Source organism: Rissa tridactyla, chromosome 8 (assembly GCF_028500815.1).
Source record: "Rissa tridactyla isolate bRisTri1 chromosome 8, bRisTri1.patW.cur.20221130, whole genome shotgun sequence".
In the NCBI taxonomy this organism is placed as follows: Eukaryota; Metazoa; Chordata; class Aves; order Charadriiformes; family Laridae; genus Rissa; species Rissa tridactyla.
This window is the reverse complement of record NC_071473.1, coordinates 27109461-27125501: the sequence shown is the minus strand read 5'-3', so window position 1 is coordinate 27125501 and position 16041 is coordinate 27109461. Positions and strand designations below refer to the sequence as shown.

The window sequence follows — 16041 nt, the reverse complement described above, 5'->3', positions numbered from 1 at the left end:
CACAGTCAGATCTCATATGACACCATGGGAGAGAGGAAGGATAAAAATAAGTTGTAAATATTTTCTAGACTCTAATTGTTCAAGACATAAGAAACATTAGCTGTTAACAAAATCAGTGGGAAGCATTATCTGTAGTTAGCAAGTGTTATTTTCTGGATGTGTGTATCTGAAAAAATTCTGCCTCTACAACTCTCCAGGAAATATTGGATAGTTTATGAATCTACTAGGCAACAGTAATTAATTGGAGACACTTAAAACCAAGAAATCCCTAGTGTGAGATAAGGTTTATTCAATTTTTTAAGAAAGAACTTGGTAGGCCTTACATCCCTCTTGGGTGATGACAATTATTCATGACACTACGTTTATGAAACTAAGAGCTTATATGAATATGTGAAAATACCACTAACCTCCTGAGACCAAATTTGTAAGTATAAATTTAAAAATAAACTATTATAATATGTAAAGAATGAGTGATAAAGCATCACTGAATATGCAGAAATACTTTCTGATCATTGACTACCATGAAAATAATTAGTTAAATTGCTATAGCTCCACTGAACCCAGTGAAATATAGATATTTAAGGATTCTGATTATGTCTTGGGGCACCATTTCTGAAAGGTCTTTTTTTTTTTTTACGTGACCCATTTTCAACTACATATCCATTTTTATAATGACAATGATGAAAAGATAACTAACACAGAGATTAAGAGCTCTTAGATTTTTCAAGCAAGCAGGATGTTATGTGGCACATATAGTTCTCATGGTCTGAGAACAAAGATATCTAACTACTAATGGCATTAGATGTCGAAAAAACCTGCAACAGGCTGAAGGGTCCAGATTCCAGGACAATCAAAAAACGTGAACATAGCTTGGGTTACAAAAGTTTTAGTTGAGTAGAAGCTGTCTCGTACTGATGAAGCAATATAAACTTTCTGGGTCTTTCTATCAGAAAAAAGAAAAATCTGCCTTATTGCTACAACCTTTTCTTTTCGTTCCTTGAATGCAGAGGGCTTTGATGAGTTACGTTACAAAACAGCCGCTGTATGTGGCAAACTCCGAGTAACCTTGAGTCTTCCCTATTTTATACACAAGAGTATAAAGCGGTCTCCTACAAAGGAGGTCAAGTGGCTTCACCCGAAGATGAAAAGCAGGGAAATAAAAGTACTTTATCTCAATGTGTGCTTCCCACATAGATCTCTGCACTGACCTGTGGCAGAGCATACCTTTTTAAGCAAGCTATATGGGGTATATTTGAATTTAGATAGCCTATTATTAGCTTTGTCTCTTTGTGATTATAAGTTTATAAGTTCATAAGCTTGTAAGTACAATATTTTTCTTGTTTCTTACAACAGTCACGCTACTTGGGCTGTGAGACCTCATGACTGTTAGTGACAGCAGAGTTTAGGACAGGCATTTTTATTTGGAAAGACATGATAAATCCCTATCCTGTGAACTTCCTCTAGAGATTTTTCAAGAATAAGGAAGCAGAGCAGGACCAATTCAGAAAGATGTTTAATAGACTAACATTGCCCAGTAGGATGTGAGGAAATATAACTGGACAAAAGAGTTTGAAATTTAACTTAAACATTTAGCTTAAGATATCTTCTCACTCCAAGTATAATTAATCTATAATGTAAATACTATCCACATATTTGGGAAATAGCAGATCTAATTAAGAAGTGTATATACAATAGTAAGAAGAGTGTACTGGTCCTCCTGTATTTACTCTGCTTTATTTCAGCAGTAGGTGTCAACTAAGTAATTTTTTTTCTTTGAAGTAATGTAATACTTTTTTTCATCTACAAAGGTACATAGTTTTTAGCTGGTTTGGAAATTCTTGTGCTGTATTATGGAAGATTTCTGTCATTTTGACTTGTAAAACAGCAAAGTCACAGATCAGCACTAGTAGTTACAACCTGAAATTGCTACGAGCAGACATGTGCAAAACACAGTGACTTCATTCTGTTCAGTAGTTGAAAACATAAGGTTTGATGATCAAGAATCATTGGTTTGAAGGATGAGATTTTATTACTTTCATCTATAAAGTTGTCAGTTCACACTCGGGCTGGCATGGGCTAAGAAATATACAATTTGTGCTGGCCAGGTAGAAATGGGATTTCTGTTCTTTTCCAGGGGGACAAGTATTTCTACTCCCAAATGTAAAGTGAAAAGGACAAGGATTGAAGAGGTTTGAAGACTGAACTCTTCCTTTCTCTCCATGGCCCTTCAATCAGCTTCTCACATCAAGGCTGTGTCTGACAGACATCTCTCCAAGTACTGAGTAAGCACTGCCCAGTTCTACCTGGGCTGCCTCTCTTCTGGGCTTAGAGAAATGATAATGTGAATGGTACCTAATCTGATGCCTGTAAAAAAATAAAAGTGCAGTGGAGATTGTGTTTTGAAGGAGGAGTCTGTTGTAGGAAGTTATTTAAGAAAACAAAGCATAAATCATAACACCTACTTGCATGGTAAGAGAGAAATGTACTCAATCATGCCATCATGGATAAACAATGCAAGGAGGTGAAAACAGTAGGAGTGTCTGTCTGAATAATGAGAGGTTTGGATACACAGACAAGCTAGACTATTAGGAGCAATGAAAAGAGATTTCAGAGCGGACTTATTTTCTCTTGCCATCTCCAACATGCAGAGAGCGCAAATAATAGTGGGAAACGCAAACTGTGCTGCCAGATCTATTCCTCATTTTTAATCTGCTTGATGTTTTTAGGGAAGGGAACATCTTGCACTTTCCTGGATGGCTCAGCTTCAGTTTCTGTGACAGTTTTTAAACTGCCCTTCCTAAAAAACAATGTCACCTTAGTAAATGGAGGAGGGGAAGATACAGGAGCATTAAAAGCAAAATATCGGAGCTGAACATCAGTATAATTATCTGAATTAAAGGTGATTTTTAGGTAGTCAGTGCATGAGTAATAAAGGAAAATGCAAGTGTCACTATGCCAGATCTGACACGCAAACATCCACCCCACCTCCTCCTGAATTTTGAGCTGCTTCAGGTGTCTGGCTGGCCAAGGCTTTTCTGTGCAGACTTATATCTGGTGTAAGCATATGGAGGTGATGGCCAGCACGCTGCCTGCAAATGCGGTATCACTGTATCACCTTCTGTATTTAGGGAAACTTAAGTCATTAAAAAAAACCCCACAACCCCTAAAATCCACAAACAAATCCAGAAAAAAAGGAGCACCATAAACAAGTTGTAGAGGTAGAAAACAAGACACAGTACCCTCCCTCTGGCTTTATCCCAGAATTTTGCCTTTGTTCTGCTCTAGCTCTGGCATATCTAGGCCAGTATTTACTAATTACCAGGAGATGGAAAACGATTGCTGAATAGTGTTAAAAGAAGATTCTCACATTTAAAGCCTATGTTGACCTAACATGCTCCAGAAAAAAAAAAGCTTACTCAGAGGAACTTTAAGAAAAAAAAATAAAATTGCATTACAAGATAATTGGAGCTCAAGCTGGGTACATTATATAATAGCACTTACCAATCCAGCTGCATTTTACCTATTTACCCATCCCTCCAAGCGCAAGAGATGGTAATTGTTACCACACCTTAGAAACTTTCCACGGAAAGGTGTGGTCTATTGTCAGAATTACATCAGATCTTGAACTTGCATCCACAGGGAGGAAGTAGTTAGAACCTGCCAGTAACTACAACAGAGAGAAAGAAGAAATTTGGAAGAAGAAAGTAGAAGAAAAACTGCTGAACACTTACTATAAATAACTCCCTTTTTTCCTTTTTTGATAGAATCATATAGGTTGGAAAAGACCCTTAAGACCATTTTCAGGTTACTGAAAAATATTTGCATAAAGGTTTGCTTGGAGAACTAGGAAAAGGTGAGGAGAAGGGTGCTGGCATAGTATCAGCTATTAACAGTATGCAGAATATGTGTCTGAAAGGAATATTTCCTAATGCTTCAGGCAAAGCCATAAAGGGCAGGAAGGGGTTTGGGAGCTGGCACAGCTCATGTGACTGGCAGTGGTATGCAGTCTTCTGAAAGCTGGTCACCAGGTTACATTCTCACCAGGCAGGGCTAGACATTCCCACTGACAACAAAGCTGGCAGTTAATTTGGGCACAATGTTATTAGATGGACATTCGCTAATAAGGCATGTGTGTAACTTTAATTTCACTTCTCTAGCTGACAGATTCAGCCCAAACACATGAATTAGCATTGTTTGGTTCATCTCTGTTTTCTGAGGTGCTTGTCAAATTAGGAAATGTCGGAGTGCACTGAAAAAAAGTTGTTTTCCTAAAGCAACTTTTAAAAAGATTTAAAATGAGAGGCACTAGGAGTATATTCAAATTTTTTAAAGGGGAAAAAAACGTCTAAGTAGTCTGCAGAAGTTACTGTAGTGCTAGTTTTATCAGTAGATTTGCAATAAATCCCTGGGTTTATATATAGAAACAGAACTGTGTTAGCATTCTGTGAGAAAAAGGCTATTTTAGTCTGTTCATCCACTAAGGAGATAAAGCAGACTGTTATGTCAGCCTTGACAGCAACTCTGAGTTTTCCTGAATATGTCTAAGAAAAGGGTTTTATAACTATCACCATATGGAGGTATAACATGTGATGCAGCCTAAAGCTATTTCCTTTGAAAGCAGAGCTTTATTCCTGTAATAAAGCCGTGGATGTAAAAGCCTGTTGTTAACTTGACAAAACAAGGTATCTGACATGGTTAAGTTACAGCACATTTCACCAGAATAAATTTGCAATTTCCTATTAGTACCTGCAGTGAGATATAGAATAACCATACATTTTAATTTACCTGTGATTTTTTTGGCCGAGGACCTGTAAAAAGGGCTTTAGATAGCTCTGGTCCTATGGGTAGTTGCTTAGTCCAGAGCCATGCGGGACTGACTTACCGCCCTGAACAGGCAGTGAGGTTGTGAAAGACTATTTCAAGCCTTAGTGGGGCGAGGAAGGACGGAGGTCTGGGAAAGTGTTTGAATTAAACAAAATCTGTTGAGTTCACTGGATTTTTTTGAACAGAAGAGTAGGGTGTGCTGTGATGCCCTGGAGCTCTGCCAGCTACTCCAGGCACGGGGATTTTTCAGACAGAGAGACTGTGATACAGAGTGCAGAATTTCTGTTTCCTTTATGCTAGCGTCTGTTAAATCAACATGTAAAGATCGGGTTGGTGGTTTTAACGGAGAAGATGTCTGCTATCTCTTCTCTTCTCCAAAACTGACTCCTACGAGGGACAGTTGAGAGAAACAGGCTTTAACTCTCATCAGTGCAGAAATAGCTCCACTGCTGCTTGTTGCTTTATCTTTGTCCACCCTGCAGGGAAGCAAACTGCTCGGTGTAGTCTTTTCTTCTGCTTTCTGTCAGAGGCTGCTTGAGCGGGGAGGCTGCAGCATGAGGGCGTATCTTTTCCCATGTGTGTGTGCTTTTTTTTTTCCGTACAATCCTGCACGTGTACTCCTTCGTCCCCTTTCCCACCTCTTGCCAGAGAAGATGAGGCAGTGTGTAGAGCAACATGCACCCACTAGTACGGGTGAACTCTCTCTCTAGTTTAACTAGTGAGCAGAAGGGAAAATACTCATAAAAGCAAATATTAAACCAGACTGTTGGAAAGCACCGTGATTGTTACAGGTTACAACAAGACCAAGAATCTTGGTTACTACATGTTCTAGCCAGATCTCCGTGTTTGGTTAACATAATATACATTAATACTTTGAGTAAAAGACCAAACCATACTGGTGTTTAACATGAGCAGGTGTACATGTCAGGGCTTAAATTCAGTGAAGAATGAGAGTAAAATAATTGTTGGCTCTTTTTCTTGACCAGGAGCTACTATCTTATTCATTGTGGGACACAGGCTTACACAAGATGTTGTCCTGAGTAATAGCAGAGGTAATAATTGACATCATGCAAAATAATGCCGCAACGTTAATGAGTAGGTTTTTTTAATTAACAGTCTTTAGGGGATAAGAATCATGGCCATAACTTTGAAAGCATTTGCAAGTAAATGTACTGTACATAACCAAAATGAATCTGCTCAACCTCTGGAGCACAGCAAAGAGAACCAAGCGTTAGGAACTCAATCTAAGGAGATGGGGCGTTACCATAAAAGGCTAATCCTCCTGAAGGGGAATGCCATTTCCATCGCTGCCTCAAAGAAATCATTAATGTTAGATCACCATACATCAATCAGTATGTCAACACTGTTTTATCAGACAAAGCTATTGCCACGAAGACTCGAGCTGTTTGTCCCAGGCTTTCTGCAGCCTGGATGAAATAACTTTGATGGAGCACCAGTTCCTGTGAATATTTGCAATGTGATTATTTGCTACTTTTATTTATAGGCTTACAGTACTTAATGGACACAGGGGGAATTCTGTAGCAGGAGGTACAGTGAATATCTACATAAGCATATTCACATGAATAAAGTAAGATCACAGCGATTGACATTATGGATGGTTAAACAAGTAGTAGTAGGTCACTGATCGTATTTGTTGGCCAACTGTTAAGACCTGGAAATGCTTTTAATTAATTTTAATTTAATTTTAAAACGCTTTTAAAATTAAATAATTTTAATTTAAAATTATAGATAATTTTAATTATCTATATTATTCTCCATCACGCAATGCCAGGGTAGAGGGCCTGAGGCACCATGGCCCCCACAGCCCTTGCCCCAGGTGGCCAGCCCTGCTGAGGGGAGGGGCAATGGCGACTGCCCTCATGGTGCTGGTGAGGGGGCCTCCCAAAGGGATTTTTCCTCATTAGATTGGGAGGAGATTTGGGTTAGAAAGGGCACCTGAAAGGTGCCACTTTAAAACACGAAGTATCTCTTCATCTTCCTTCAGGCCGCAGTCTCTTGTTGCTCCCCACAGGGCACCGAATGGCCTTTCATCAACCGTCACTCCCGTCCTTTCTGGCTTAGAATATTTTTTTCCTTATCCATTTTAGCCCCCTTCAGAGTCTGCACAGTAGCAGAGCTTCTTCCTTCCCCAACACTGGCTGCATCAGGGTGCCATCCCTCCTCTTTGCCCAGGGCTGTCTCCCTATAGCGCCTGTGGCATTCATGTTGTCCTCAGCCCCAGCCTGTCCCTCAGGGGACAGCCTGGCCAGAGCCATTTTGGCTGCTCAAGGGCCAAGGTCTGACAGCTCGTCTGCCATGGCAGACACAGATGCCTGAGGGGAGGAGGTAGGTAATGGAGGGACAGCTGCATGCCCAGGTGGCCAAGGCAAGGCAAATTTGGGGCAAATCTGCAGTACAGATGACACTGGATGACAGAAATGCAAAAACACAGCAGGCATGGGGCTGGAGGTGGGTTTAACTGCGGCATGGGGAACGGGCCAGAGATGGGCTTTCTGTCAGGCCCCCTCCCAAGAACAGCCAATCGTTAAATTTTGGGTAAATTAATCATCGCCATTGAGGTTTTTTAATGAGATCTTATGTAACTCAAGTCAAAACATGTTTCTTGCTGCAGGTGTGTGAGAAGAGGTAGTGCTGCAATGGCTATTTGTGTCTCCATTACAGCGGGGGGGATGAAAATCGGAGGGCAGAGCAAAACCCCGATTTTCCTTTTGATGTTTCAATTTATATTTTCAACTTTTAGGAAAAAGGGATCAGTAACATGAGAGGAAGGGTGGTGTTTGAGACTCATTCATTTGTAATTTTATCCTCTAGTATCCCTGTTCAAGAGTATGCTTAAAGTTAACCATGCTATATAAATTCAGGAGCCATAATTCACAGAAGTGGATTGCAAAGTTGTGTTCGTATGTCTCCTCCTGTGTGCAAGGAATGAGAGGCCAGAGCCCAGGTGTTGCAGTGGGGAAGAAAAGTGGTCCGGTTTAAGTTGGGCATACAACAAAGAGGGAAAACACAACGTGTATAAACACGTGGAGGGATGGGAGAGGACCTTGGAAATCATATACATATAGAAATAGAAATATAACCTAAACCCTGATACTGGAACCTGGTCATACCAGCTGCAGTCTTGCTAAAGTTTCCATTATACCAACATGTTTTCACCTGCTTCATTTTTGGGCTGGAGTTCTGCATGACCTGTTGCTGCTTGAAGAGAAAACCCAAGCAAAAGTTCCTTTGCTTCTTTTTGAAAGTATTGCAGGAAAGTAGAATAAATACACACTTCACCTATTGTAAAAACACTTCAGTTATACTCCTTAAAATGCTAATGCAAAAAGTAAAAAAACTGACAGAAAAGATAAAATTGGAAATGTGAAACACACTTTCAGGATCCCAGCCATAAGCAGAGAAGGTTTATATTTTCTTTTGAAATTGCTCATTCAGTACCTGGAAATGTTTATTTAAAACTTTCATCCTGCAAGCATCTAAAAATATTAATTTCATACTTGTGAATGGTTATTAAATTCCGTGGATATGAGATCATAGTCTAAATTGTCCTAAATTACTTCATGTTTAGTTTACTAAAGCTAGCAGGTCTAGGGCTGGCTGGTTGCTGCTGAGACAATTTACCTAGGGAAGATTATAAACCTACCAATCAAAGCATTTGCAAAAAATTTTAAATACAACTGCTTTCAAATCTGTGGGTGGCAGCCTGCCCGCTTCTGCTGAAAAGATTTTGTCACAATTAAACAGATCTGATGCCACGTGGTTTAAAAAACACTCCTCCAGGAAACAGTTTCTGATGTAAACATAATAATCCAAATAATTTCTCTGTTACGCGTAGCTTTCCTGCAAGGACAGCAGGGACATTGCCCCTGAATAATCATCCTGCTTATATATAGATGCTTCCCAGATTGCTATCTGTAGCAGAAACGCTATGCTCTGCAGAAGGAGTTAAAATGTTTTGTGGAGGCAAGGTTTACCACAGAGGGGCTCCATCAGTAGCAAAGAAGCTTCTTCTGATCTGATTTTTTTTCCCCCCAGAATATTAGCTTCTCTAAGGGACAAGCAAGTGACAACCATTAACATCTCCTACAGAATGTTAAATGCCCAGCAGATGATACCTGTATTTCGTGAAACACCTAGTAATCCTACCTTCCCACGGGACAGTGGGAAGCACAAAAGTAAGGGCCTGTCAGTTGTTTAGTTGGATTCTAAGTCATGTGGTGAAAAGGTCAGTGTAAATTGGGCATGCGCTTTCTAATTAGTTTCCAGAGATTAGTAACATGCTAATGACCCAAATTCCAAGAGTTGCTCTTAATGCACACAGAGGGCATGGAGGTGTATCGGATTCATAATCTCAGCGGCGCAATAGGAAATACAGATTCTAGAAAGAGAGAAAACAGAGCTACAGCTATTTTAAAAGAGATTATAGTTTTGAAAGTTGAAAAGGGAACATATTAAAAGAGGAAAACAAAAAAACTAGGATGGTGTGAAAAACTAAAAAACTAAAACTAGGATGGTGTTTAGTAAACTAAAACGTGACAAACAAAACGAGCAAGACTTTTTACGTGTATGGGCTTCTGCTTCACATATAATCACTTAAATTATTGAATAAGGAAAAGTGCTTTCCCAGCCATTCTGTCTCCCACACAATGAACCTGGTTAGATTACACAGGCAGTGCCTGGTGGGTACCCGTAACCTTCGTGCTGAAATGGAGCGCAGGGTTGCGTTGTTCTCTGTCAGCTCAACAGGATAAACGTTATCCTCCTGCCCCTTCCAAAAGGCATGGCGGGGGCAGAGAGGAAAGAAATCCCAAAGGATTAGATCAGTGTCAGAGCATTAACACTTAGTTGATGACAACTGTAAGGATTAATTCAAGCTGGTTAAATCCTTCTTAGCTAGAATAGAAACCAGCAAACCATCTGGTGGAAAGAGCAGTATGACGGGGCTAAAAGGAAATACTGTCTGAGCAGTCCAAGGGAAAATAAACCTTTCTGCAGACTTTTGGGAACTGCTGTGTCTCCTAAATGTCTGGCCACAACAAGTGACAGTTTAGTTACAGTAGTTTAAATAAGTGGTGTGGCAAAATATTGTGTTTGCAGCTCAGAAAAAAATCAGATTTTAAGCTTTTAAATTTACTATAATAATGGACAACCCTTGCATAGAAAGACTATGTAAAAAATAATGCATTCTGTGAAAAAATATTACGCCATACAATCTCTTTTCCTGCTAATGTCTGTTCTGTTGCCAGACTACATTATTCTATTGCTTCATTACTGAGTGATCTTTACGGGTAAATCTCTCTTTTCCCCTGCTATTCTCAGCAGCCCTTTCCTACTTCCCTCCTTCGAGAGAGGTGCTGTGGGTCTCTGTGCACACTTTACTTTTCCATGAAGCGGAATGAATGAAGTGTGTGTAGTCACAAAGACAAAATACAGGTGACCCAAATTTACAGATAAGGTTAGTAGCACAACTCTTGGGGCTAGTAAAGATGGGCTGGCCTACAAAGACAAGGTGATCAGCCTTGTAAACTGCTTTGAGGTTAACTCTCCAGGAATTAAGAGCGTTTGTCTCTGGAGAAGATCAGACAATGTAAACTGGATTTGCAGTGAAGTCTCTCCTCTGCGATGTCACTCGCTGGTGTTTATACTAGAAATAAGGTCTTGCTTCTGGTGGGTTTAAGCTTGGTTCACTCCTTATAAATAAAGGAATCTGATGAAACCTTGTAAGAATTTAATTTTCAGCCTCTATTTTATGAGGTGCTTGCTGCTACCATTGACTTGTACATAATGGCAATAGGCTCACTGGGAATGGTTGGTGGTGACTCTGCGTGCAGTCTCACAGGAAGGAAGGCTCCAAAGGGCATTCAGTAAATGTATTTTTCATTCACTTTGATCTGTTAGTTGTTCGCTTTTTAAATCTAGAAATTCTCTTGTTTGTTTATCACAGCCTTGGAATGTAAAAATGTTTATGCATCTTATGTTGTCATTCCACAGCAATGTTTTACCAACTTCCTGATTATGGAGAGCTTTTTTATTTATGAAAAGTTGCTGCTCCCAAATATTGCCCTGTGAAGGAATTTTTAAATCCAGCTGACTGGCATGTAAGCTAATGTAGCAAATGGCTTTGCAAATATAAGAACTGAGCAAAAGTGTTTGATTTCCTGACAGAAAAACACTGAGGCATTGGTTCACACTCCTCTTCTGAATGTGAAATTCTTGGTGTGAAAATGGCAGAGTAAATCTGAACAGGAGTCCTAAAATCTGTAAGGCTTGTCTTGCACTTGAAACAAACCTGTTCTGTGCAGGGCCAGAAGCAAAAAATGTCAGTATGCTTTGAGCCTATATTGCTACAATGGGGAAACCACTTTTCTTTAAAAGTGCTGACAGGGACAGTAGTCCTGTTCTTCAGCCCAACCTTGTCTTCTGAATGGTGCTAAGTTTGAAAAAATGTTTTCAGAATACGTTTCATCACTGCTCGGAAGTTTCATGGATTTTAAAAGATTGTTTCCTCTCAGTGGAGCCTAAAATAAAGATAAATTGGGAATTTTTGGATCCAGAATTGAAATAAGAGGATCAAAGGAATCAAAATGTCAGCAAAGATAAAAGAGTTTGTTTGCCAATGGCAGGTCTTACTGCTGATACTGAGGGCTCTTTCAAACCCTGGCAGTATCAAGCAGGAAGCATCTGTGTGTGCTTATCAGCTTTTTTACAACACAAAATCACACATTTCTGGCCTTTGCCTTATCAAAGATAGGGACTAAGATGACTCTTAACAACATCTGGGTGTCAGAATATTGGACATACCCCCAAATCTGTACTCACTTGGTTTGCGTCTTTTAGATCAGTTTATGGTCAGTTTGTCTAAGAACATTAAAACTGTATGAAAGGTTGAAGCCATCCATCCCCTTTTGTTTTGATCTTCATGATAATCCATCAGTCTGGTCAATTGTTCTCATAAAACAGCTGTGCCCTTAGTGTGAAGAATAAATAACAGGAATGAGTCATCACAGCAAACATACTGGAGTCCTAAAGGAAAAAAACTTGTCCTGGAAAACTGAATAATGACAATGTATCTTCACAAAACCTCAATACTGTACAGCAAGATTCCCAATGCTATCAATAATTGTTTACCAATTACTAATTATTAATTGCTGGCTACCACTAAACAGGGCGCTCCAAGCATATCAGCTCAAGACAGAACAGTAAATGCTGTATTGTGCTTTGGGTAAAAGTACATTATTTTTTATTTTTTTTTAAATTTCATTCTGCTTTTAGCCATCATAAGAATGGACGTGCTGATTCAGACCAAGGTATTCCATGGCCCACTACTTTGACTCCGATATTGGCTAGAAGTGGATGGATGCCAAGAAAAAAGTAAAAATAGGGTAAGCATGTATGATACCTTTCCCTCTCCCTCTCTTCCTCTTCCTAATCCCATGTGCCCTCCCACCCCCCAGCCATTTTCAAGCAAAGTAATTTGTCAATTTTTCAGGCAATTTGTCAATTTTGTAATCCCAACTGCAGCTCTTCACTAAGCATTTTTCCAGTTGCCTTGAGATCTCATGTGAGCTTTTTGCTTATTAAAAATGGAAAAGGCAACAAATGGAAAGGGCAACAAAGGTACAGAACACCATCCATCTGAGGTTTGGTTGAGTAGAACTCCACAACAAGGAGACAGTTCGTTACACAGCTTGTGGTAGACCCCTACAACTCTTCACCAAAGGATGCTGTAGATGCACAAAATTTGCATTAGTTTGAATGAGAGCTGAACAAATGCTTTGGAAAGAACCAACAACCTTGGTTTGTTCTGAACCTGACTTCCACTAGCTTCACTTTCTCTTCCAGCGCAAGAACCAGTGCAAGAGATGAGTAGTTGATTCTTATTCACCTCCTCCAGGCTATTCAAGAGTACATAAACATCTAAAATATCCCCTTTAAGTCAAATCCTTTCTGTGCTATAGAGTTTCCACTCAGTCATTCCTCATATGGAAGTTGTTTCATACATTTGATCATCCTCATTGTGCTCTTATGAACTTTTTCCTCTTTTAATGTTTTATGTTTCACCAAAGCTTCACGGAGTACTGGGTATGAAAGAACCATGGATGTATGTAATGGCATAATGTTATTTTCTGTTTCATTCCGTATTGCTTTTGTAATAACTACTGAGACTTGGCTATCTTTTTTGACAGCTGCCATCCACTGAGTTGATGATTTTATGAAAGTCTTCATCTAAACCCTACTTCTTGCTATGCCTGTTTTCCTGTAGCTGTTCAAAATGTTGATTTAATAATTCCAAAACTAATGAATAGTACTTTTCATTATAGCTATTGACAAGATCATGCTTGTATATGCACGCTGAATTTAATTAGCTTTTATAATTTGAGTGATTTCAATCTGCATATTTAGGCATTTTAATATCTTTTTTAAATTTGGCCTGAAATGAGTGTTAAATATCTTGTTGTGGCAGTTTGGGGTCACCATAATCATGGTTGTGTAACACAGAATATGTGAAACAGAGCTATTTCATCTGCAATTACACATGCTTTGTAATGGATAATTAATGAGATGCCTTCAAGTTATTGAAGGTATTCAAGTTATTAGTCAAGTTCGTACACTTATGATTAATCATAGAAATCTGAAGCCAAAAAGCAATATTAGCATTTATTTTTTTGCCATTCTGTCACTACGGGATTGATCATAGCTTCCCTTTCCTTCAGTCTAACTCCCCAGGTCTGGGTGTCTTTTTTCCTTAGCAAAAACTTATTTATTGGTCTCAGGGAAGAAGCTTTTGCCTTTGGCAAGGCCTTAAGTCAAAAGAGCTGTTCAGTTTTCAGTGTTTGAAGTATGCATTTCAAGAATGAGGTAGACTAATGCAAACAGGCCAGAGATGAGTAATGAGAATTATCAGGGATATGGAACATTAGGTGTATGAGGCAATCTGAAAGCGTGAGGATTGTGTTGCTTAAGGAAAAGGAGACTAAAGAGGAACTTAAGTTTTTAAGGACTAAAAAGCTGATGTAAAGATAAAGGGGCTACTCTGTTTTCCATGCCCATGAAATCTATAATACCTAACATCAAGAAAAACTGAGTTTGCAGCAGATTTTCTGGGAAACTGCCATGTCTCCACCACAGAGATCTTGCAACTAAGGTCTGTTATTCCTGTTGTGAGACTAGGTAGCAGCTGAAGCGCGAGGCATGTAGCTACAATCTCAGCAGCACCTGGGAGTCAAGAATACCTGCCTCTCCCAGAAATAAGACCAAAGAAGAGCCTGTTGATCCTTGCACTCGGCAGGAATGCGTGTGGTCCCTCAGTCATTGCTGCTTCGGGAAGAGGATTCCCTTGCCACTGTTGATCCATCATGTCTCGCTTATGTGAAAGGCAAGGGATGGACTGATTGTGAGGAGTTCCTTGCAGCCTGAAGAGCTGGGTGCCCATACGTGGTGCCTGAAAGAACGCCATGGAAATGATGTCTCCAGGACTGCTTCTGTTGGTCCTGTCACTGTAGAAGAGCTTTGGTATGCTCTTCTTACCGAGAGAGGGACATGCTTCTGCAGGCTTTCAATATCAAATGCTAGGTGAAATTGATCCAGTTTTGAGTATGAGAGTGTACTTTCTTAGATTCTTCCCAGCCCCACCTATAGCTGGCAAAAGTAGTCAAATAATAGTTTTACAAAGACATTTTATAGAGAAAAAAACAATTACATATCTGGACTTACTCTCTGGTAAGAACATCACTATTTTTGGCAGGTTTTTTTGCACTTTATTCTTTGCATTATAATTCCTTTATTTCAAATGGATCTAATTCCCTGAACTTTTATTCTATATGCGATTTACAGCTTGTTCTACAAATCTTGCAGTACTTTGTTCTTTACCAGCTTGATATTGATAAACCCAATAGTAGCAAACTCTCTTGAGAAGCTGGAAAAAAATTTAGGGCAAGCCAGGTCAAATTAATTTCACTGTCTGGAGCACAGTGTTCTTAAGGATGTAAATAACGCTTAGAATATCTTTGAAATCTTCACAGTTTGTCAGCCTCTATTAAAATACTCTCATGAACAAGTTCTCAAGAATTTCATAGGGATGAAACAATTGCAACTTCTGGGCTAATCAAAGCAGTTAAAAGAGTTTAATGGAAAGTGATGTGCTTTTAAATGGACTCTTTAATGAATCTATCTAATTCTGTAGCAGATACACACACCAGAAAATGTATGGCAGTAAGTATCACTTTCTGTTAGGCTGTAATAATGCAAAGACTTATGCACATGTTAATTTGATGTCTTGCTGCAATGAATGTAAAAATATATGCATAAATCTTAAGACAACCTTCTCTGACATGCATACTAATAAAAGGAAAATATTGTAAGAATCTAGGTAGGTTCCACAAAGTTCTTCCATGATCCGGGCCTTACATTAGTTGTTCAGATGAGACCTTTCTGAAATTTGTTCACGTGGTGTAGCCAGGGAGATTTTTCCAAAAGCGTAAGTGGATGCACAATGACAATGTGCGGCCTAATTACAAACAACAGTACTTGTGAGGAACAGAATTATTTTTTTTATACCTATTTTTAGGACCATGTTGGTTTGATTTTTTAGCATGTTAATTTTTACATCTTTGCTCAAGACCAGAAAACTAAGAACTTTTTGAAGTTGTAGAGTTGGGTTCTAATCACTTCCAGCATTTGTAGCCACAGGCACCCCATAAAATTCTTTGGGACTACAGAACAGAAGAAAAAGAAAGGAAAAATATACAGCAGCTTCTGTTTTGATGTTGTCTGTTGGGCAGTGTACGTGCCTGAGTTATACGCTGAATGCTGGCACAGGATTGCCACAGGTCATAGCATTTGAGGTCCTTTCTTGAGTAACCTTTTTTCATTCCAGAAACAGAGTTAAAGAAAATACAAAAAACTCTAAAGTTTGTTGGGCAAGAATATTGATGCAGCTGAGGAAATGGTAGGACGAATTATTAAAAAAGGAGAATGCCACAGCTTGATGGGAAGTTATAATGCTGTTCTCGTGACTCACAACAAACGCAAGCAAGGGCTGTTGGTCACTTTTTAAGACATCAAAGCAGCAGTAGACACTCACGTGTACTACAGGTAGGGAAGCCTTCAAAAACTTTGGAGAAAGTCCCCAAGAAGGGGTCAGTTATTTGAAGCGTATGGAGGAGATACTATGACTGCAGGAACATACTGGGCAAG

General features: G+C 39.3%; 1 long non-coding RNA gene across 4 annotated transcripts in view; it reads left to right on the top strand.

Annotated features, from left to right (window-relative positions):
- LOC128914394 (uncharacterized) overlaps nucleotides 1–16041 on the top strand; it is an 85322-nt gene that overhangs the window by 19052 nt on the left and 50229 nt on the right. For all 4 annotated transcript variants that reach the window (XR_008468268.1, XR_008468267.1, XR_008468265.1 and 1 more), the window contains exons 6-7: nucleotides 2135–2282; nucleotides 12118–12227. This is a non-coding gene — a long non-coding RNA (uncharacterized LOC128914394). The remainder of the gene's footprint in view (nucleotides 1–2134; nucleotides 2283–12117; nucleotides 12228–16041) is intronic.